Below are 23,122 nucleotides of genomic sequence, written 5' to 3' on the forward strand. Positions count from 1 at the left end.
TACAAGAACTTCGGATCCTTTTTTGACTTCGACTTACCGATGATTTAAGCCTGTATCGAACTTCTGAAGATGGCACATTAATTTGTTGTAACACGTAAAGTGAAATTAATGAAATTTTTGCGGAGTTGCCGAATGATTTTTTTTTTTTTTTGAAGAAGAATTGCACCGCAGCTGCTAAGCAACAGCTCTGAATCAAATCAAACAAAGTAAGGTGTAGCTTGATAATGCTCGTCAAAGAGAAATTAGGCAATGGTAAATAAAATAAAATTACAAATGAAAGAGGTGGAAATGACAAATAAAAATCTTAAGACTGATCAGATATCGAACCCCAGGCCTTTAGCTCCTTTATTTGGCACTTTGCCATTGTTCTATTTTCATACTTTTTTTATAAGTCAGTTCAAAATTGACTTGAGCATGTTGAATCGCATACCTCTAGCAACATTTATGTTACTTGGGTAAATAATGCGAAATTAAGACACTTGAGAAAATAGTTCGATAATAAGAGTCGTACAAGTAACTTTAAGGTTCTAAAAACCATTTTCAGGTGAGGTGTTGTCTGCCGCACAATCTAATGTTTTAAGGCGATGCGTTCATCGTTACAAGCACAGACACATTTCTAATGGGATATATCTAGTGTACTAATGCACTTATCAGTTGCGTTTATACTGCACTTTCTGCCAAATAAAAGGATATGCGCTGGTAGTCTTCCGAAATCTTTCCGGTGTTCATCGGAAAAGACGAAGTTACAAACAATTTGTCCAAAATTGAGTACATTATACGAATACACGAGAAATGAAACTATAGGGGAGATGTAGATGCAGGGCTGCAGAGAAGGAACAAGAGGAAAAACAACAGAAATAAGTGATGTCCCTATCGTTTAGTTAAGTCAGAAACTTGCATAGCACACAAAACCTTTCGACAAATGCAAAACACTCAACGCAATTTGGTATTTCAAAATACGTTTGTACTGATCGAAAATAATAAATCAATCAATTTTGTAAGAAAGTGTAAACGTTACCTTTTCGAACGTATACTGCTACATACGACAGTGCTCTCTGTGAAAGTAACGCCTTTGAAATGCTTCTCTTGCAAAATTAGGATGTTGTCGCATAACCCAATTCTGTAATGTGCCCCTGTTTTCCGATAATGGTTCGCTGAACGGACGGAAAATGAAGATTAATCACTACTCAGCAGCTCATTTGGCCGTTAATAATTCAAAACGGCGAGCGAACGTGTGGCGCTAGTACTATCACGTCAACGACCAGCTGAATGGAAAAAAAAGGATACTCAGATTTTTTAAAAGTTTTCCAAACTCGATTTAATAATTAATGGACTACGAATTACACACTTCCGTAATGTGGTTATCTAAATATTTTCCTTAGTCAATTGCAAGCTGCAACAATCCGCCCGCATTAGTCTTGTAATTCAGTTGCAATCACAGTTGGTGCGTAGGAGAGTGCAAATCTGAAGGTAAGTTATACTATGGGGGTCAACACTTTCGTCAGTTTTTAAACCATTTTCTTGGCATAAACATGCGAGGCGCTATCAACCTCGTCACACTCCCGTTAGGCACTTCTGCACATTCGTACGCCACACCACCAAGCGGTAGCGACTGTGTGCTTTTACGCTGACGCAATACACTTCGAATGTATTCATTGTATGCAGTCCAGATTCCGTTAGTGATTTCGACCCAGCATAAGCATAAGATACGAGGATGTGCAATTAGAAGATTGTGCTGGCGTTACACTCTTAGGGTTACAGCTCGGACCTATGTTTAGATTGTTAGGGACATGCCACATTACTGCGGAATCGCCTAAACAAATCAATATTTACGAAGGGTATTTTCATGCAGGGATAATCTAAAAATTAAATATGAAGTCGGCTTTCTTTGCTCATTTTCGTACCATAATCTCATGTGGTATCATATTTTGAGGTACTTTATCAACTAAGGCAGGCATCTGCATTATTTGGTGATCCGCGGGCCTGATTCGCATAGTTACTGAAGCTCGCGGACAGCCTCGTCACGATGCGACAGCAACGCTTCTAGAGCAGGAATCTCCGAACTTTTTAGTCCGCGGGCCACATTGACTCCTCCACGAAGTCATAAGGGCCAAGATCTACCTAGTGGGATTAAAGCACCCTAGCACTCCATGATCACCGTCATGTAAGGCTAAGTGTGACTGTGGCGCGGCAGAGGGAACTCCATGTGGTTTCCGAGTGCCCTCTCTTCAATGATGTCGCGACAACATTCCGAGACAGATTTGTGAACAATGACACATACCATCTACTTAGACAAGAAGACACTTTTCACACTATGAATGCTCTGTCAGATGAGGTATCACGAAAGTGTTAACAGAATACCTGGGGGACCAAGAATAGGTACCAATTCATAGACCAACCGATTGAGACCAGATCCCATTCCCATACCGCCTGTTCGTGGAATGCACGTACAGGACTGGGGGGGGGGGGGGTTGGTCAATACCACTGAATATGACTAAAGCACCAATCATAACGTAGGTTAAGTAGTAATTTGTAGGACTTAGATTTAGGACATCAACTTAGGAAACTGCAGCTAATACCAACTTTGGCCAGCCCAGTGCCAGGGGCATGCTCCATGGGGTTAGCTCGTGGAGCCTGGCTATTCTAAGTAGGTTTGTACTTCACTGGCACACCTGTGATGCTGCAGTTAGTAGTTATTCTAGGTTAGATACTTAACAAGTAGGTTAATTAAACTGCCCATTGATGTAGAAAATTAACACACTGTAGTAGTTTAAACAGTATTTCACGAACATAACTGTAACATTAAGCTGCATTAGAACCCAATTTTATGTATCAATTAATGGCCCACTAATCATGCTAGGAGGTAGGTTAATATGTATAATTAGTATTGTTATGGAAATAATGTAAGGCTAAAGGAAAGATGAAATTCCAAAAATCTAAGGTTTTGGGAATAGCTAGCACTGAAACGAACTACGATTTTTATTTAATTACATAATTTTGATTGGTGGACGGAGAATGGTCTGTCTGTTTATTGTGGATAGCTACAAATTTAACCATGACCTTCCGCTTTGTAAAGATACAGCTCCGACAGTATCGCGGAGTATTGATCGCGATAGGCCTCGAAAATCAATTATTGGCAGTATAGGTACCACCTCACATATTTGGCGGGCCGGATACCGGGGATGTCCGGCCAGCTAACGCGGGCCGGTTTCGGCCCGCGGGCCGTAGTTTGGAGACCGCTGTTCTAGAGCATAAAGTCAAAAACACAGCATTCGTAACATAATGTTTGTTAAGTAACACGCAGACATCAATGGTATCCCTTTGCTGGCATGCGACACCAACAAATTATGCTTAAAACATTTGTTTTTTAAAATAAATTTATTTTATGTTCACCCGAAATTTCTTTCGCGGACGGGTTGACACCAATCGCGGGCCGTATGCGACCCGCGGGTTACCCATTAGTGGAATAAGCCACTGGGCCTGAAAGAGTAAGGGTTTAGCGCGTGTCTGGAAACAGATGGTTGGCGGTACTGAATTCCGGAAATTTCCAGGCTACCTTTAATCTAGCCTTCACTTCTGAATAATGTGAAGTGTCGCCAGCATCGGCACGTGGTTCAGATTCAACGTGAAACTGTAAGTCCCTTTTCCCCGATTGGGTAACTGGGGGAAGATTAGGGACACGCAAGTCCCTGAAGTGGCGTCCAATCGAAAGGCTTGTTCTCGGCCCACATTTTTTTTATTAATTAAGAAAAAGTTCTCTCCACCAGAGAGTGTGGTCGTATTATTTGGGTGTAGGTTCAAAAACGTCCTGCAGAAACTTGTTCAAAGAAACATGTACACTAACCACTGCCCCTCAGGATATTAATTCCTAAATGATATTTGCCGTAAACAATAAATCCTGAACTTCAACCAATATCACGAATCACAAATACGATATTAAGAACAAAAACAATCTGCACAAAGACTTCAACTGCACTCGTTCTGCTCCAAAAAGGTGTACAATATTCAGAAGCATCAATCTGTTATAACTTTAAAAAAACGTCATGGAACTTATGAAGTACAGTTGAGGAGGAGGATTTACTGGTGACAATCTCTTTCTAGTACAGGGACAAGTTTCTTTTTAGAACCAACAGAACGTGAATGATTCGTAGTGTTCTATTTCAGCTATTTCTCAAGTACAGTAACATGGTCAGTACAATCGAGGGCAAACGCTATTCATTTGGAGATGGTTGGCTGTAACTGTCTAGGAACTAAGTTTCTATACAGTACCTCAAGTCTGTGACATTGTATTCTTTTGTAAACGAAAATGAGTTTAAACTGATTACTCGTTCGATATCTTTGCCGGCAGCTAGTGCGTGTCATGGTTTTTCTGTGGACTTTTCAAAAGGGCACACGTTCACCAGCCCTGTCTTACAATCGCCTCAATAGAGGAAAGTACGAAATTTCGATGTTGAGCCATCAACGTTATTGTTGTGAGAGTGCATAGCGCTATCAAAAATTGTAGCTTTTGCACCCATGAGGAGATGGTTGTTTTTGCGAGTCAAACCGTGTTGTGATGGAAACTTGAACGCCCCGTTCGACTCGCGTCGTGAGTCACGTGATAGTGCGAGCGCAATTTCACCACAGAGCATGCTTCAAAAAATGTCCAAATGTGTGTGAAATCTTATGGGACTTAACTGCTAAGGTCATCAGTCCCTAAGCTTACACACTACTTAACCTAAATTATCCTAAGGACAAACACACACCCATGCCCGAAGGACGACTCGAACCTCCGCCGGGACCAGCTGCACAGTCCATCACTGCAGCGCCCCAGACCGCTCGGCTAATCCCGCGCGGCAGAGCATGCTTCGGCCAAGAAGATAAACAACGTGTCGTGGTCGTTTTCTTATTGAGCCCGCAGAAATCAGTGCAGAGGACCAGCTAAGAGTTGTAGGTACTACTGAGAATGATTGTAGGATAACGAGTACAGTGAAGCCGGAGCAAACAGCAACTTACATGCAAAAAGTAATGTCACAGTAGAGAGGGATGCGTTTTGTGGTAATTTTGTGATCATTACTAAACAGTCACTGTCTACGGAACATGTCACTGATTTTTGAAGTAACACATGTAAAAGGTTAACATTCTATTCTCACTAGAGGGTGCGACAAGCCAGGTGATCTGGAAGGCTGATCTCGGGAATCACTGAATTACATTGTAAGTCGTTCTTAACAATAATAAAAATTCCGCGTTGCGCTGATGCGTTACTATGCTCTCTAGACTCAAATGAAATAGACTTTACAAAAGCAAGCAGCTCTGTTATATAGTAAGATGACCGCGTTTCTCTACTACATGGTATTCATAATCAACTTTCTCCCATAAAGTTACTTTTCTCTCACAGGTATGATTTAATGCAGTTCAAAAATGGTTCAAATGGCTCTGAGCACTATGGGACTTAACTTCTGAGGTCATCAGTCACTTAGAACTACTACTTAGAACCGTAGCGGTCGCGCGGTTCCAGACTGCAGCGCCTAGAACCGCTCGGTCAATTTAATGCAGTAATTCGTGCTGTTCATGGGTTATTAAATACCACAGTGGAAAACGTATGATTCTATCATTGCTGCATTTCATCAGTGATACCAAGTCACGGGTTTTAGTCTGGCAATGCACTGTCCCTTCTTGATGGATATACTCACGCACAGAATTCACGCATTTAGCCTGATGAAAATCCACATCTGCTGCACCAGTGCTCTTTGCGCGCACAAAAATGCTTTTTTTGTGTCCCGTAGCTGAATTATAGTCACATATTTCACGTTACAGTGAACGCTGAGCACTACATAGCGAAGGTTCAGAAATTTAGTAAACACTAGCTCAAGATCAGCTGCTGTACACTATTTCAGCACGACTATGCTACGGCTCTTATAGCCAACCCAATGACATCCTTGGATCAGTATTTTTTTTTATCGACAAGTGATTTCGAAGGGTTTCTGGGTTCTCTGATCCTGGTTTATTCCCACCTGACTTTTTCTTGTGGAGATACATTAAGGATGTCGCTTAACAGAACTCACTTTCACACTGTTTCCGAATTTCAGACAAGAATTTAACGGCATGTTGCTGCAATATTTCAACTATGCTACGAATATGCATCGTCGTATTCAGCTATCTGAACCGCTTAAGAGAGGTCATATTGAACAACCTTTTTAACTTTATTTCCTATAATGTTGCGTTATGTTTTGAACACCCAACCATTTGTTGACAGACGGCATCGAAACGTCAATGTTCGTAAATGTGACCGTCAGCAAACCGATAAGGCACGGCCTTCTCGGGCAATACCCCCAAGGTCACGATAACAAACAGCTCGGGCCGTGGATACTATGAAAACACTGTTCTACAGTGTCTTATTGTACAGGAAGCAGCAAAGGGGTAACATATTAGTGTAGTTAATAGTTTATTTCCGTGTGGCACCATCTACAAAAGGCTACAAGCAAGACATACAAACTATGGCCCTATGAATATCATCTGTGTACTGTACAATATAATCACTAAAATCACTATAAAACGCATACACACAAAATGGGATTGTGGACAAACACAAGAACAAGCTCGCTTTAAGAATGAATACAGTACCACGTGAAATTTGCATTTCGTCACTGAAATTATTGCTAGGAGCAATGAGCAGGAATTACTCTTTTGTTTCAGAATTCACAAATTTTGAGAAAACTTTCTACTTTCTAAGGAAGCATAGGTTCACCGGGTTAACAAGTTCGCCATTTTTCACACAACTGTAGTACGCACTTACAAGGAGACGTCCTCAGTATTGTTATCTAACTCGAAAATGGCAAAATTAGAGATAGTCCACTTTTTTACTCTAGCGTCCAAATGTAAGAACATCACTGCTGTTCAGGAAATACTTCAAGTCATATTGTTAATTTTAAAGCGCGAGCAATACACCACATTTTAAAAATGTGGGACTGTACAAACGCTTTGCCCGTAACGTAACCCATATCTGTCAGTTTAATGGGTTATACACTACTGGCCATTAAAATTGCTACACCAAGAATACATGCAGACGATAAACGGGTATTCATTGGACAAAAATTTTAAACTAGAACTCACATGTGATTACATTTTCACACAATTTGGGTGCACAGATCCTGAGAAATCAGCACCCAGAACAACCATCTCTGTCCGTAATAACGGCCTTGATACGTATGGCCATTGAGTCAAACAGAGCTTGGATGGCGTGTACAGGTACAGCTGCCCATGCAGCTTCAACACGATACCACAGTTCATCAAGAATAGTGACTGGCGTATTGTGACGAGTCAGTTGCTTGGCCACCACTGACCAGACATTTTAAGTTGGTGAGAGATCTGGAGAATGTGCTGCCCTGGGCAGCAGTCGAACATTCTGTGTCCAGATAGGCCCATACAGGACCTATAACATGCAGTCTTGCATTATCCTGCTCAAATGTAGGGTTTCGCAGGGATTGAATGAAGGGCAGAGCGACGGGTCGTAACACATCTGAAATGTAACGCCCACTGTTCAAAGTGCCGTCAGTGCCAATAGGTGACCGAGACGTGTAACCTATGGCACCCCATACCATCACGCCGGGTGATACGCCAGTATGGCGATGACGAACACACGATTCCAATGTGGGTTCACCGCGATGTTGCTAAATACGGATGCGACCACCATGATGCTGTAAACAGAACCTGGATTCATCCGAAAAAATGGCGTTTTGCCATTCGTGCATCCAGGTTTGTCGTTGAGTACACCATCGCATTCGCTCCTGTCTGTGATGCAGCGTCAAGGGTAACCGCAGCCATGGTCTCCGAGCTGATAGTCCATGCTGCAGCAAACGTCGTCGAACTGTTCGTGCAGATGGTTGTTGTCTTGCAAACGTCCCCATCTGTTGACTCAGCGATCGAGACGTGGCTGCACGATCCGTTACAGCCATGCGGATAAGATGCTTGTCATCTCGACTGCTAGTGATACGGAGCCGTTGGGATCCAGCACGGCGTTCCGTATTACCCTCCTGAGCCCACCGATTCCATATTCTGCTAACAGTGATTGGATCTCGACCAACGCGACCAGCGATGTCACGATACGTTAAACCGCAATCGCGATAGGCTACAATCCGACCTTTATCAAAGCCGGAAACGTGATGGTACGCATTTCTCATGCTTACACGAGGTATCACAATAACGTTTCACCAGGCAACGCCGATCAACTACTGTTTGTGTATGAGAAATCGGTTGGCTATTTTCCTCGTGTCAGCACGTTGTAGGTGTCGCCACCGGCGCCAACCTTGTGTGAATGCTCTGAAAGGCTAATCATTTGCATATCAAAGCATCTTCTTCCTGTCGGTTAAACTTCGCGTCTTTAACACGTCATCTTCGTGGTGTAGCAATTTTAATGGCCAGTAGTGTACTATATTCATTCTAACATGACCACACAGTCATCCGTGTCACATCCGTACCTGAACACTGGAAAGTTGCACAGGTCACACCAATACTGAATAGAAAATAGGAGTAATCCGCTGAAATACAGATCCATACCAATGGCATCGATTTGCAGTAGTTTGGAGCAATGTTCGAACATAACGAATTACCTGCACTGACCTAGTGAGCATGGGTTCACAACATATCGTTCTTGTTAAACATATGCAGCTCCTTATTCACATGAAGTAATGATTGCTGTCGACAGCGGATCTCAAATTGATTCCATATTTCCAGATTTCCAAAATCTCACACGCAGCTTTTAGTTGAATTGCGTTCCTGTGATGCATCGCTTCAGCCTTGCGACTGGATTCATGATTTCCTGTCAGAAAGATCACAGCTCGTAGTAACTGATGGAAAGTCATCGAGTAAAACAAAATGTCTTGCGTTTTCCAAGGTAGTGCTATAGGCTCTCTACAGCTCCTAATCTATATAAACAATTTCAGCCGTATTAGATTCTTTGCAGATGTTGTTGTTGATGATGATGTCGCCGTTTACGGTCTAGTAAAGTCATCAGAAGAGCGCAAGATTCAGACAAGACATTTGTATGCCCAGAAGCGATTTGTAGACTGCGAAAACTGACAATTGACCCTAAATAACGAAAAGTGCGACGTCATCCACATGAGTACTAAGAGGTATCCATTAAATTTCTGTTACACGATAAATCACACACATCTCAAAGGCGTAAATTCAACTAAATACCTAGGAGTTACATTTACCAACAACTTAAATTGAAACGATCGCACAGACAGCGTTGTGAGGATGTCAGCCCAAAGACTGCGTTTCATTGGCAGAATACTTATTAGATGTAACAGGTCCACTAAAGAGACTGCCAACACTATGCCCGCCTATCGTGTTCTGGAGTATTGCAGCGTGGTCTGGCATCCCTACTACATAGGAATGACGGAGGATATCGAAAAAGTTCGGAGAAAGCGCAGCTCTTTTCGTATTGTCGCGAAATAGGGGAGAGTGTGTCACGGATATGATACAGAATTTGGGGTGGAAATCATTGAAACAAAGGCGTTTTCCGTTGCGGCGGGGTCTTTCCAAATTTCAATCACCAACTTTCTCCTTCGAATGCGAATATGTTTTGTTTACGCCGACGTATATAGGGAGAAACGATCGTCTTAATACAACACGGGAAATCAGACCTCGCATGGAAAGGTGTAAGTGTTCGTTTTTCCTGCGCGCAGTCCGAGAGTGGAAAGGTCGGGAAATTGTCTGAATGTAGTTGGATGAGCCCTCTGCGCGACATTTAAGTGAGGACTGCACAGTAGTGACGTAGATGTAGCCTCAAGCCTCCTGCAGAGAAGAATTCAAAACAAAAGGGCACTTTAATCCAACTAATGGCAGCTGGAGCGGCAGATTGGTCTCATTCAGAAATTACAATATTGCGAAGAGCGTTTATATTTTAATCCCTGACTCTGGCGCTAATTCTGATAATCTGGATCTTTACGCCACCTCATCCTCTTATCGACCGAATGCTGACGGCGAAAATTTCTTACACCAACAGGATTCTAACAAGCTAGGTATCTGAGTACCAGACTACGAATCAAAATGTCTCGAGTTCAATTCTCGGTTGATCCTAGGATTTTTTCTGTCACGTTTCTTTTCGCCTGTGGCGAACGATTTGCAAATGTGAAAAATGCCGAGCTGCACCACTGTTTGGAGTCTATATTGAACTGTGGATCGGCCTATGTGTATCAGGATAAGTCAATCCGAAAGTCGGAGTGAGCAAGGACATTCCATCTAAAGTAAGATCATGGCTTTTGGAGCAATGTGGTGTTCGATCTAGCCTTCAGTTTAACAGATAAAAAGAAATAACAATTGAAGACAGGGATTACCAAACGTTATGTATCATTCTTCTGCGTCATGTGCCATCACTGTAAGACACCATTCACACGTTGAAAAGAAAAATTACAATAACATTATTTCGAATGAAAGCTGGTGGATAAATATTCCCCAGATTTTCAACTTCGCCTACTAGTAGCAAAATTACATACCTATTGTCTAAATACGCTTTGGAATTAAGTTATTAAGAGATGTGTTGTTCGTCATCGGTGAACGCAATATTCTTCTCGGTTTTAACGCCGGAACTGTTACGAGAAATTACGATGCAGCCCCCGCTCGACGGAGAAATGAAATGTCGGTCAATGATGAGAAATGTTTCCGCCAGGTGCTAGAGTCCATTACAGACGGGAAATTAGCACCCTCCTCGCAACGAAAAGCAAATTCGGCATCTGCAAATTTTTCTGGGCTGCAGATAAAAACAATGACACGAAGGAATATGTGTACTAAAGAAATATACGTATCTGCAAAACAAATTTACTTGCAGGAAAAAAGAGACTACATGCTTATCGACCACATACTGCATAAATGGATGACATTGGAGGTGTTCAAAGAATGTCAAAATGATTAGCAGCTTCAGGAAATTCTATTGCTGTTGACGATCAGTATGAAAAGAAGGAAGAAGTAGAAGAAAACGAAAAAAAAAAAAACACAGAAGAAACTCCATAAAGCAATGCATTTAGAGGACAAGTAGTGATGTTAATTTTGACCCAGCAATTACAACGTCTCGTTCAAGGAGGATGCGGAGGACATTAGTGTTTAACGTCCCATCGACAATGAGCTCATTAGAGACTGAGCACAAGCTCGAATTAGGGAAGTATGGACAAGGAAAGTGGCAGTGCCTTTTCGAAAGAACCATTCCAACATTTGACTTAAGCGATTTTGGGAAATCACGGAAAACCGAAATCCGGATGGATGCACGCGGGTTTGAACCGTTGTCCTCACGAATGCGAGTCCAGTATGGTTTCCTACAGGTTCGTTGTTTGCTTTACATCCTAATGTAAAGTTTTCTGCCGTTTAGGAGAGGGGGAAAAATAGTCAACAGATATCCAAGAGAGGGGACAAAATACCTTGCACAGACGAATGCAACGTAACACGGATAACGACGCACTGAACCGGAACTCTGCAAATGTCAAGCATGCTTGACATAAGCGGCAAGCGAAAGGAAATGGAAGGTCGAAATAACACGTCTAACAAAAGAACGCACTGTGCGGGCGTAGTCCGAATAACCAATTGCGCCTATTGTTCGCCGTTCATTTGGAGTCGGAAATGCAACCACTCTTGGGATTTAGACCATCGAAATTAACATACCGACCGCAATTCATTCGTCACGACTGCGGTCACGCATGTCAGCTTAAACCGCATGTGAGGCTCGGTCAGGAACCTATCTAGTGCTTAAAGCATTCAGACCATGTTTTCACAGACCCAGGGAAGTACATCTTAAACAAGACAGGGAATATTCGGTTATAGCAATAAGCTATTTCAATACGCAGGTGGTTTACATTTCCGTGTAACGAAATTTCTAAGTGTGTGTGTGTGTGTGTGTGTGTGTTTTTTTTTTTTTTTTTTTTGGGGGGGGGGGGGGATTACCCCAGGCAGAGCCTCTCTGGCCGTAATGGTAAATGCTGTTATAGGAGGATGTGTTGCAAAATCCAGTGTTCAGCATTTTGTCGTACTATGGGTGCTGTTATATAAGGCAAAAGTGTGTCTTTAATTCAGAACAGAGCTTGTAAAAGCTCAAGTCGCAGAAGACGTTTATTTCATTCTACCGTCCCTTATTTATTCGTTATAATCACACACGACATACAGTGTCAGAAGCTATGTACGGGCACGGCTCCGGGCATTGGTATTGGGATATGAAGGCCTCGCGCGTGTATGTAACACCTGCGCCATGGTATGCGGGCTTGCAGTACAAGCGGATGCAATGCTCTGAATGCTGCTCCGCGTAACTTGCCGGAAAACAGCAAGCAGGTGGCGAGGAATGTAGGAATTTGCAATTAGCGTGCAAAAGGCGTATACACTAATGACCATTAAAATTGCAACACCAGGAATGGCAGAAAACATCGAAATTCTGCTTCTACAATATAGTCGGAAGAACACAGGATAAAATTTATAGGTGCTTGCGGCTGAACAGGGTGCGTAATATACTACACTCAGTTGCCGCCTCTGTCTCTAACATAAAGTAGAGCTTACACACACACACACACACACACACACACACACACACACACACACACGAGAGAGAGAGAGGGGGGGGGGGGAGGAGGCACGACGACAATCGTCAGGTGGCCAATATTTTTTCCAGACTAGGCCCGGGATGTGCAATTAGGTAGCGTCACAAGTTTGAATGTTGTCACCTACAGACTATACGAGATGTATTTGCTGACATCAAAGCACCACTTATATCTTGGTATTTGATATGGAACTATAGCATATGCTGTTCCTATAAACTACTATATTACAGCTATACATTTAACAGTCTGGCATGAAGCACTTTCTTCAAATTATTTCTGGACAGTTCCTAATAGGGTTATATAGTCAATTTATAACACATCTTCGTTCAGTATCTATCAATTAATAAATGAGGTTCAAATGGCTCTGAGCACTATGGGACTTAACATTTGAGGTCATCAGTCCCCTGGAACTTAGAACTACTTAAATCTAACTAACCTAAGGACATCACACACATCCATGCCCGAGGCAGGATTCGAACCTGCGACCGTAGCGGTCGCGCGGTTCCAGACTGTAGCGCCTAGAACCGCTCGGCCACACAGGCCGGCAATAAATGAGGATAGTGCATGTTTGCCTCAGTAACCGAAAGCTGTCCCAACTTTACCGAAGGTACAGTGCCTTCGAGTGTATACTTGTAGCGTCGTATGACCTGCATACCACACTGTGTCAGTCATCATACAGCATGTAGGAATTTATTAGTGATTTATTAACAGCAACAGTAATTTTCAGTTAGAATGTCGTCATTTCGTAGCATATATCGACCATATGATTTTCCAAAATCTAAAAGTACTCTTACAGCAGACTGCAAGACATCAGATATTTAATCCACATTCTAGGATAACGGGTTGAGTTAGTAATAATAATGATAACAATTTCATGTTGCTTAGTGGCCGGGTGCAAGTCTGTCAACTGAACGCCACTTCGGCGACTTGCTTGTCCCTAAAATCAACTAAAGAGTTGTTAATCATTTTAATTAAAGGATGTATTAATCGCAAGGGTTTATTAAAAAAATTGAATGATAAGAACTTAAATAAACTGACCTCTAGCAGTAATTATTAAAGAACAAATTCAAAAACTCAACAAAATTAACACCACTTCGGCGACTTGCTTTTCCCTAATATACAACCACACAAATGGGACCTACAGTTTTACGTGGAATCCGGACGAATTTTCGTGATCCGACCCAGATTCAATAACGCGACCTCTCCGTTTCCAAGCACGTGCGTTAGCACAAGGCCATCAGGCCCGACAGTAGAATGTTAAAATAAATATTCTATGAGCAATGTACATGTCAGGTTACCTGCAATGTTCAGGTTTTGAGGTTTGGCAAAGTTATTGTTTATATTCGTACCATCGCGTTCTACAAATGCGTAGGGTGCACAAGTTATCGGAGAAGTCGAGAAACACGTGACATGAAATTATCTCTGATGACACGTACTCGGTCGTTACCGACGGAAATTTTCTGCTGTATCACTGAAAACATACATAAGTTGTTATTAGTATTCGGTTAGGGGCTGTATATAATAATTGAATAACTACGTGTCGTACACGTCGAATGTATACAAAAATGCTACGGACCAATACAGACACAGCAGTTACATAAGAAAGCGTCACTGAATTACTGTAAAATATTAACAAACATATCACTGAAAATAGATTTTCACCGTTTGTATGATAAGAGGAGGAGGATTGCACGGATTCTGTACCTCAACTCAGAATTGCAATTCTTTGTTGCAGGAACGCAGTAAGCAAGTAAGTCAATTACATGGTCGGAGAGTTATCAGAGAAAACTAGTACAACGAAATGATGAGAAGGAAAAAGCCACATGTTAACAAAGTGAACTGAGACAAAAGGATCCAGTTCGCAAGATACCACACATTGTGAGATTAGTGGAATGATGTCAGATTTGCTGACGAGAGCGGAAAAGCGGAGAATTAGATCCACATTCAATTTTTTCCAAGATAATGACACGAAGCACACGTCACAACTTGTCAAAGGATGGCTTCTTTATAGTTGTTCCAAAGTTACTGAGACCTCATCTCAGTCGTCACACTTTAACGGCTGAGCACACACCTAAAGATCACTGGTAACAGTAAAGGCAGTTACATACCAGGAAAGATATCTAACTATTCTACTATTATTACTGATTAACAATAATATTATGACCAAAGACACTGTGATGCAAAGCAACGAAGTACACAGCAGAAAAAAAGACACCAGTGAAGCACCTACAAAGTCACAGTTTGGGTTTCTTAAGGGTTGTGATATTGAGGAGGCTATTTACACTTACAGTGAAAAGTCCTTAATTAATTACACAACAAATTAGAGGCAACTGGCATGTTCTGTTACCTGCCAAAGGCTTTTGATTGTATAAATCACAGCATTCTTTTAAGTAAATTAAAATATATGGCATCACTGTTAGTGCTGCAAAGAGGTTTCAGTCATATCTTACTAATAGAAAACAAGGGGTGTCATTATGTAGCTTCAGCAGTACGCAATCGGACATCATCTGACTGGGAAGAAATTACATGTGGTGTTCCTCAATGTTCCGTACTAGGTCCACTGCTTATTCTAGTGTATATCAGTGACCTGTCATCTGTTACATTACCAATGACACTTTTGTCTTATTTGCAGATGATACAAACATTGCAATACATAGTAAATCAAATATAAATTTAGAAAGGGCAGCTAATCACATTTTTACTGACAATAAGTGGTTCATAGCCAATTCACCATCATTAAATTTAGAAGATGCGACAAACCCACTAAAGAGACAGCCTACACTACACTTGTCTGTCCTCTGCTGGAATATTGCTGTGCGGTGAGAAATCCTTACCAGGTAGGATTGACGGAGGACATCGAAAAACTGCAAAGAAGGACAGCCCATTTTGTGTTATCGCGCAATAGTGGTGAGAGTGTCACTGATACAGGACTTAGGGTGGCAGTCATTGAAACAAAGGCGGTTTTCTTTGCGGCGAGATCTACTTACGAAATGTCAATCACCAACTTTCTCTTCCGAATGCGTAAATATTTTGTTGACACCCACCTATGTAGGGAGAAATGATTCATCACAAATGTAAGGATGTAGAAGCTTATCTCACTAGGGGTAAGATAGATACTGCCTACAGGAAAATTAAAGAGACCTTTGGAGAGAAGAGAACCACGTGTATGAATATCAAGAGCTCAGATGGCAGCCCAGTTCTAAGCAAAGAAGGGAAGGCAGAAAGGTGGAAGGAGTATATAGAAGGTTTATACAAGGGCGATGTACTTGAGGACAATATTATGGAAATAGAAGAGGATGTAGATGAAGACGAAATGGGAGATACGATACTGCGTGAAGAGTTTGACAGAGCACTGAAAGACCTGAGTCGAAACAAGGCCCCCGGAGTAGACAACATTCCATTAGAACTACTGACGGCTTTGGGAGAGCCAGTCATGACAAAACTCTACCAGCTGGTGAGCAAGATGTATGAGACAGGCGAAATACCCTCAGACTTCAAGAAGAATATAATAATTCCAATCCCAAAGAAAGCAGGTGCTGACAGATGTGAAAATTACCGAACTATCAGTTTAATAAGCCACGGCTGCAAAATACTAACGCGAATTCTTTACAGACGAATGGAAAAACTGGTAGATGCAGACCTCGGGGAGGATCAGTTTGGATTCCGTCGAAATGTTGGAACACGTGAGGCAATACTGACCTTACGACTTATCTTAGAAGAAAGATTAAGAAAAGGCAAACCTACGTTTCTAGCATTTGTAGACTTAGAGAAAGCTTTTGACAATGTTGATTGGAATACTCTTTTTCAAATTCTAAAGGTGGCAGGGGTAAAATACAGGGAGCGAAAGGCTATTTATAATTTGTACAGAAACCAGATGGCAGTAATAAGAGTCGAGGGGCATGAAAGGGAAGCAGTGGTTGGGAAAGGAGTGAGACAGGGTTGTAGCCTCTCCCCGATGTTATTCAATCTGTATATTGAGCAAGCAGTAAAGGAAACAAAAGAAAAATTTGGAGTAGGTATTAAAATTCATGGAGACGAAGTAAAAACTTTGAGGTTCGCCGATGACATTGTAATTCTGTCAGAGACGGCAAAGGACTTGGAAGTGCAGTTGAACGGAATGGACAGTGTCTTGAAAGGGGGATATAAGATGAACATCAACAAGAGCAAAACGAGGATAATGGAATGTAGTCAAATTAAATCGGGTGATGCTGAGGGAATTAGATTAGGAAATGAGACACCTAAAGTAGTAAAGGAGTTTTGCTATTTAGGAAGTAAAATAACTGATGATGGTCGAAGTAGAGAGGATATAAGATGTAGACTGGCAATGGCAAGCAAAGCGTTTCTGAAGAAGAGAAATTTGCTAACATCGAATATAGATTTATGTATCAGGAAGTCGTTTCTGAAAGTATTTGTTTGGAGTGTAGCCATGTATGGAAGTGAAACATGGACGATAACTAGTTTGGACAAGAAGAGAATAGAAGCTTTCGAAATGTGGTGCTACAGAAGAATACTGAAGATAAGGTGGATAGATCACGTAACTAATGAGGAGGTATTGAATAGGATTGGGGAGAAGAGAAGTTTGTGGCACAACTTGACTAGAAGAAGGGATCGGTTGGTAGGACATGTTTTGAGACACCAAGGGATCACAAATTTAGCATTGGAGGGCAGCGTGGAGGGTAAAAATCGTAGAGGGAGACCGAGAGATGAGTACACTAAGCAGATTCAGAAGGATGTAGGATGCAGTAGGTACTGGGAGATGAAGCAGCTTGCACAGGATAGAGTAGCATGGAGAGCTGCATCAAACCAGTCTCACGACTGAAGACAACAACAACAACAAGAGAAATCAGAGCTCGAGCGGAAAGATTCAGGTGTTCCTTTTTCCCACGCACAATTCAAGAGTGGAATAGTAGGGAAGTAGTATGCCAGGCACTTGCAGCGTGAATTGCAGAGTAACCATGTAGATGTAGGAGAGGAGGAAACAGGATGAAACTTCATGCTTGAGAGGGTGTGTGACGTTATTGCAATAATTACAGTCGGATAAAATTTACAAAGAACTTGGCAGGGTGAACCGTTTCACCCCCTGTAGCCCGGATGCACGAACTGATTCGGTTGGAAATGGTGTCATCAACCCTTTGCATCCTCTGAGGCAAAATAACTGTTGTATCTGGTCCTCGATATTCTGCATACGCAGACAGTTTGTAAAGACACGTGCCGTGTGTAGGCCAGCGTCTACTGTCGCTTGAGAGTTAACACATGACGACGCAGAATGTCCGTGACGTACCGCTGCGCTCTCAGTCACTACCACACGTGACTTGTAGTCATAGCTGTGGCTCACTCGCACCATGACTCAAATAGCAACACAACTCTGCCACTTCAGAACATTGGAAGATTGGACCATCTCCCCATGTCCCCGCCATACTCACGGAACCTGGCCATCCTGGGTGGTGTAAAACCATCATCATCATACAATGCAGTGTCATTCATCAGCAGCCTACGTTCCCCGGTCCTTATCTACACGCAACCGTTTGTGTTGTGTATTGACAGCGAAGTAATTCCCTAGCCCTGCTGCTGTTGCTACTGTCTGATAATGCTGCAAGATGATGCAGAGCGTTGCAGAGAGTCCGTAAGCTGTTCTCGGATGCCAGGTGCTGATGTGCATGGGTTACGATGTGCTTAGTGCACAATAGGGCGGTCCCCGCTTGTGATGGTCAGACGTTGCCGACCGGAACTTTTAAGGCGAGCCGGCCGCGGTGGCCGTGCAGTTCTAGACGCTGCAGTCCGGAATCGCGGGACTGCTACGGTCGCAGGTTCGAATCCTGCCTCGGGCATGGATGTGTGTTATGTCCTTAGGTTAGTTAGGTTTAGGTAGTTCTAAGTTATAGGGGACCGATGACCTCTGATGTTAAGTCCCATAGTGCTCAGAGCCATTTGAACCATTTGAAGGCGAGTATGCTTGGCTTCACATTCCAATGCAGTCCAACGCCCCCACAAATCTGTATGTTGCACGATTCGAACAGCTGGACAGATGGAGACTGATAATGAGGCTATGTACGGTGCCATAACGCTATATCACAGGAGTACGCGGCGTCTCTGTGTCCTTTACAGTGATCACGCACCGTATGACGCTGTTCGTATTTCGTATATACCGTACTAGTCCTGATTACAATATTAACATGACTAACACTAATCCACTCTGGTTATCGTTATACCTGTCAGGGAGAATTCCAACTCTATAATCCGATTAAAATTACTTGATAGCTGACACTTTAAGCGCAGCAGCTGGTTTCCTCCAGAGTGCTCAATGCCCACGCCCGAACTATTCGTCATTGCCGAACTGCCAGGACAATTAGTTCACTTCCAATTTCTTGTCCGGTTTTCTTTCCTGATTTGTTTGATCCCAAAATCTGGGTCTGAACCTTTATTTCGTATTTCAACAAACATGATAACCCCCCTTCCCACACACATACACACAAAGATGCTAACGAAATACACGCGTTTCATACAAAGCACTAGCCAAACAATACTGGATATTTCCGCACAAGATGCTTCATTTATATAGTTATCATAATCAGAGGTCGGCTTACATCAGGTAAGCTTCGCAAGACATTGCATGAAGGCGAATTTTTTAAGGTTGTCAATTAAAAAAAACGGTTCAAATGGCTCTGAGCACTATGGGACTTAACTGCTGTGGTCATCAGTCCCCTAGAACTTAGAGCTACTTAAACCTAACTAACCTAACGACATCACACACATCCATGCCCGAGGCAGGATTCGAACCTGCGACCGTAGCGGTCGCGCGGTTCCAGACTGTAACGCCTAGAACCGCTCCGCCACGCCGGCCGGCTCCAACCTATCATCCCACAAAAATTCTGTACTTATTTCTGAAACGCCTGGTATGTGACAGAGCCCCTGAACACCCTAATCTTGTCAGGTGAAATAAATGCATAAATAACAAGATAGCAAAGTAACATCATCCGTACTTTGCAACCGTCTATAACTGTGGTTCTCTATGACTAGAGGTGTACTCATTTCCTTTCCCAATTTTAATGCGCATTTAAGTTTATCGTAACATGTAAAATGCACCAAGTGGTACCCACAAGGAAACAAAGTTTCTGGGAGCTAGGGAGGGGAAGTACGTCAAAATTGATGAGGGCGCTGAGGGCACACAGCCTCTGGCCTTCCGGAATAAAAGAGGAGTGAACAGCTGTTAGGCGCGGTGTGCTCTCCGGGGCGATAAATAATTCGTGCTCTGTGTTAGCGCCCGGGGGCCTCGGGCAAAAATCTGCGGTCGCCCCCTCAGGGAAACACAAAGCCGCCCCCCCCCCCCCCCAGTCCACTCCCTCGCCATCTCTAGGACAGGGCAAACAATGCTCGCGTTTGAAAGTTCCCCATGTGCCGCGAGATCCACACTGTATCAAGCGCTGCTCGAACAGCCACTTGACATTTATCTCGTGAGCCGCGGGTGCAATCGATACTCGAGAAACTAAAGACTTGCGACGACAAGAAGCCACATCTCTGCTTATAATTAGACTGATTAGTGAAACGGAGGAGAATATAGTGTTAAATCCTATCACCGTATTTGAACATTTGTAATCAGAGTTATCACACGATTTGTATGACTGTATAAAAATTTAGATAACTTTTACGCAAAGCCAAAACAGTCGGAGGCAAAAATCTTGCCCTTCTACTTATATTACTTGACTCAGAACCCAGGACAAAAGAAAATATTTGGTTATTAGAGACCATAATGATATAAGTGGGTTGGAAACAAGCATTTCTACCCCGTTTTTATATTAGAACAACGGATAAATCGGGTTAAAAACAACAGCGTAACATTCCAGGAAGAAAAATAATTAGCAATTAAATGCGCAGTAAGCTAAATAAATCACGTTACCTGACTAACTGAGATCCCTAGAACAAATTATAGCGGCAAGACCCATCGTGGAGATACTACTAAGATAGGTGACTAGAATGCACGACGAATGACAGTTCGAGAGTTAGTCAGAATGGTGATCGTGATCTTTTATTTATTTATTTATTATTACTCATTGAACGTCCTCCGTATTACTGTGAATACGAATCAATTAATTTTGAAAAACTGTTTCCTTGGTGGCGGTGATGATGACACAAGCTGATCGTAATACTACTTATCTCGTGTAAACGGAGGACAAATGTTATCGACGCAGGAATTTACAATGGCAGCCTCTACTCTCTCACCTCACTGCCCATTGAAAATAAACGCACCGCACGGAAAGTAGTTGCCCCAGTCTAAATCAAGCTAATACCGGCTAACACTGCCTCTAGCCCTGATAACGGCCTCAAGTCGGCGAGGAAAAGAGATCCAAGTTTCTTCACATACGCCATACCCAGCGTAAGCTCCTTAATAAATTTCCCGTGGAGCTACTCAACTGCAGGGATATTGACTGCGGCGTTTCACACCTTGTCCCAGCCGCTTCCTCCCGTTCGGATAATTCTAACGCACCAGTCGAGGTGCGATAGGATGCCAAAGTGTTCGTCCAACCAGCTACGTGCGCATACAACACTGAGAACACGACTGTTGTCATCTTGGAACATCTACATCTACACTTATACTCCGCAAGCCACCCAACGGTGTGTGGCGGAGGGCACTTTACGTGCCACTGTCATTACCTCCCTTTCCTGTTCCAGTCTCGTATGGTTCGCGGGAAGAACGACTGTCTGAAAGCCTCCGCGCGCGCTGTAATCTCTCTAATTTTACATTCGTGATCTCCTCGGGAGGTATAAGGAGGGGGAAGCAATATATTCGATACCTCATCCAGAAACAATCCTCTCGAAACCTGGACAGCAAGCTACACGGCGATGCAGAGCGCCTCTCTTGCAGTCTGTCACTTGAGTTTGCTAGGCATCTCCGTGACGCTATCACGCTTACCAAATAGCCCTGTAACGAAACGCGCCGCTCTTCTTTGGATCTTCTCTATCTCCTCCGTCAACCCGACCTGGTAAGGATCCCACACTGATGAGCAATACTCAAATATAGGTCGAACGAGTGTTTTGTAAGCCACCTCCTTTGTTGATGGACTACATTTTCTAAGGACTCTCCCAATGAATCACTGAATCTCAATCTGGCACCCGCCTTACCAGCAATAAATTTTATATGATCATTCCACTTCAAATCGTTCCGTACGCATGCTCCCAGATATTTTACAGAAGTAACTGCTAGCAGTGTTTATTCTGCTATCATATAATCGTACAACAAATGATCTTTCTTTCTATGTATTCGCAATACATTACATTTGTCTATGTTAAGGGTCAGTTGCCACTCCCTGCACCAAGTGCCTATCCGCTGCAGATCTTCCTGCATTTCGCTACAATTTTCTAATGCAGAAACTTCTCTGTATACTACAGCATCTTCCGCGAAAAGCCGCATGGAACTTCCGACACTATCTACTTGGTCATTTATATATATGGTCCCATAACACTCCCCAGTGGCACACCAGAGGTTACTTTAACGTCTGTAGACGTCTGTCCATTGATAACAACATGCTGTGTTCTTCAATCCAGCCACACAGCTAGTCTGATATTCCGTAGGCTCTTACTTTGTTTATCAGGTGTCAGTGCGGACCTGTGTCGAACGTCTTCCGGAAGACAAGGAAAATAGCATCTACCTGGGAGCCTGTATCTAATATTTTCTGGGTCTCATTAATAAATAAAGCGAGTTGGGTCTCACACGATCGGTGTTTCCGGATTCCATGTTGACTCCTACAGAGTAGATTCTGGGTTTCCAAAAACGACATGATACTCGAGCAATGTTCTAAAATTGTACAACAGATCGACGTCAGAGATATAGGTCTATATTTCTGACGTCGATCTGTTGTAGAATTTTAGAACATGTTTTTTGCTCGAGTAGCATGTCGTTTTTGGAAACCCAGAATCTACTCTGTAGGAATCAACATGGATTCCGGAAACAGCGATCGTGTGATGGTAGCGTCCACAGTACACTCGTCATGGCGTACAAGAACGGGGATCACTTGGTTCATGTTCACGCTAACTTGAATGAGCTGCCCCAAGTCACGGCACGAAAAACGTCCTACAAATCGCAGATCCACTTTCGCCTCAACTAAGAAAGAGAGCCAAAAAAAGGAGACATACATACTACACGCCACCAGCCAGTTAATGTCGAGTTTCTGCGTCCACTGAAGATGTGCTGTTTTATATGCCGTTACGAGTAATGGCATTCTGCGAGGAACGCGACTTCAAAAGTCCACTGCATGAAATTTCGCTCCCTACGTTCACTCGGAGACTGGTTGAAAGCTCTGTGGGATCTGAAACCACCTGTCATTAATAGGTCGTGACACTCATGTCCGGTCGCTGTGTGGTAGGCTATCTATAGCAGCACTTTCTTCCGCCGTGTTACATGGCTGTGACTGGCACACCATTTTTTGAAGACACAGCGGATAGTTTGCGCTGATGTACCAACAAAAAATGATTCAAATGGCTCTGAGCACTATGGGACTTAACATCTGAGGTCATCAGTCCCCTAGAACTTAGAACTACTTAAACCTAACTAACCTAAGGACATCACAGAC

General features: G+C 42.8%; 1 protein-coding gene across 2 annotated transcripts in view; it reads right to left on the reverse strand.

Annotated features, from left to right (window-relative positions):
* Positions 1–23,122, reverse strand: part of LOC126356270 (DENN domain-containing protein 5B) — a 467,453-nt gene that overhangs the window by 340,885 nt on the left and 103,446 nt on the right. The window lies entirely within an intron of this gene.

This window comes from Schistocerca gregaria, chromosome 3 (assembly GCF_023897955.1).
Source record: "Schistocerca gregaria isolate iqSchGreg1 chromosome 3, iqSchGreg1.2, whole genome shotgun sequence".
NCBI lineage: Eukaryota > Metazoa > Arthropoda > Insecta > Orthoptera > Acrididae > Schistocerca > Schistocerca gregaria.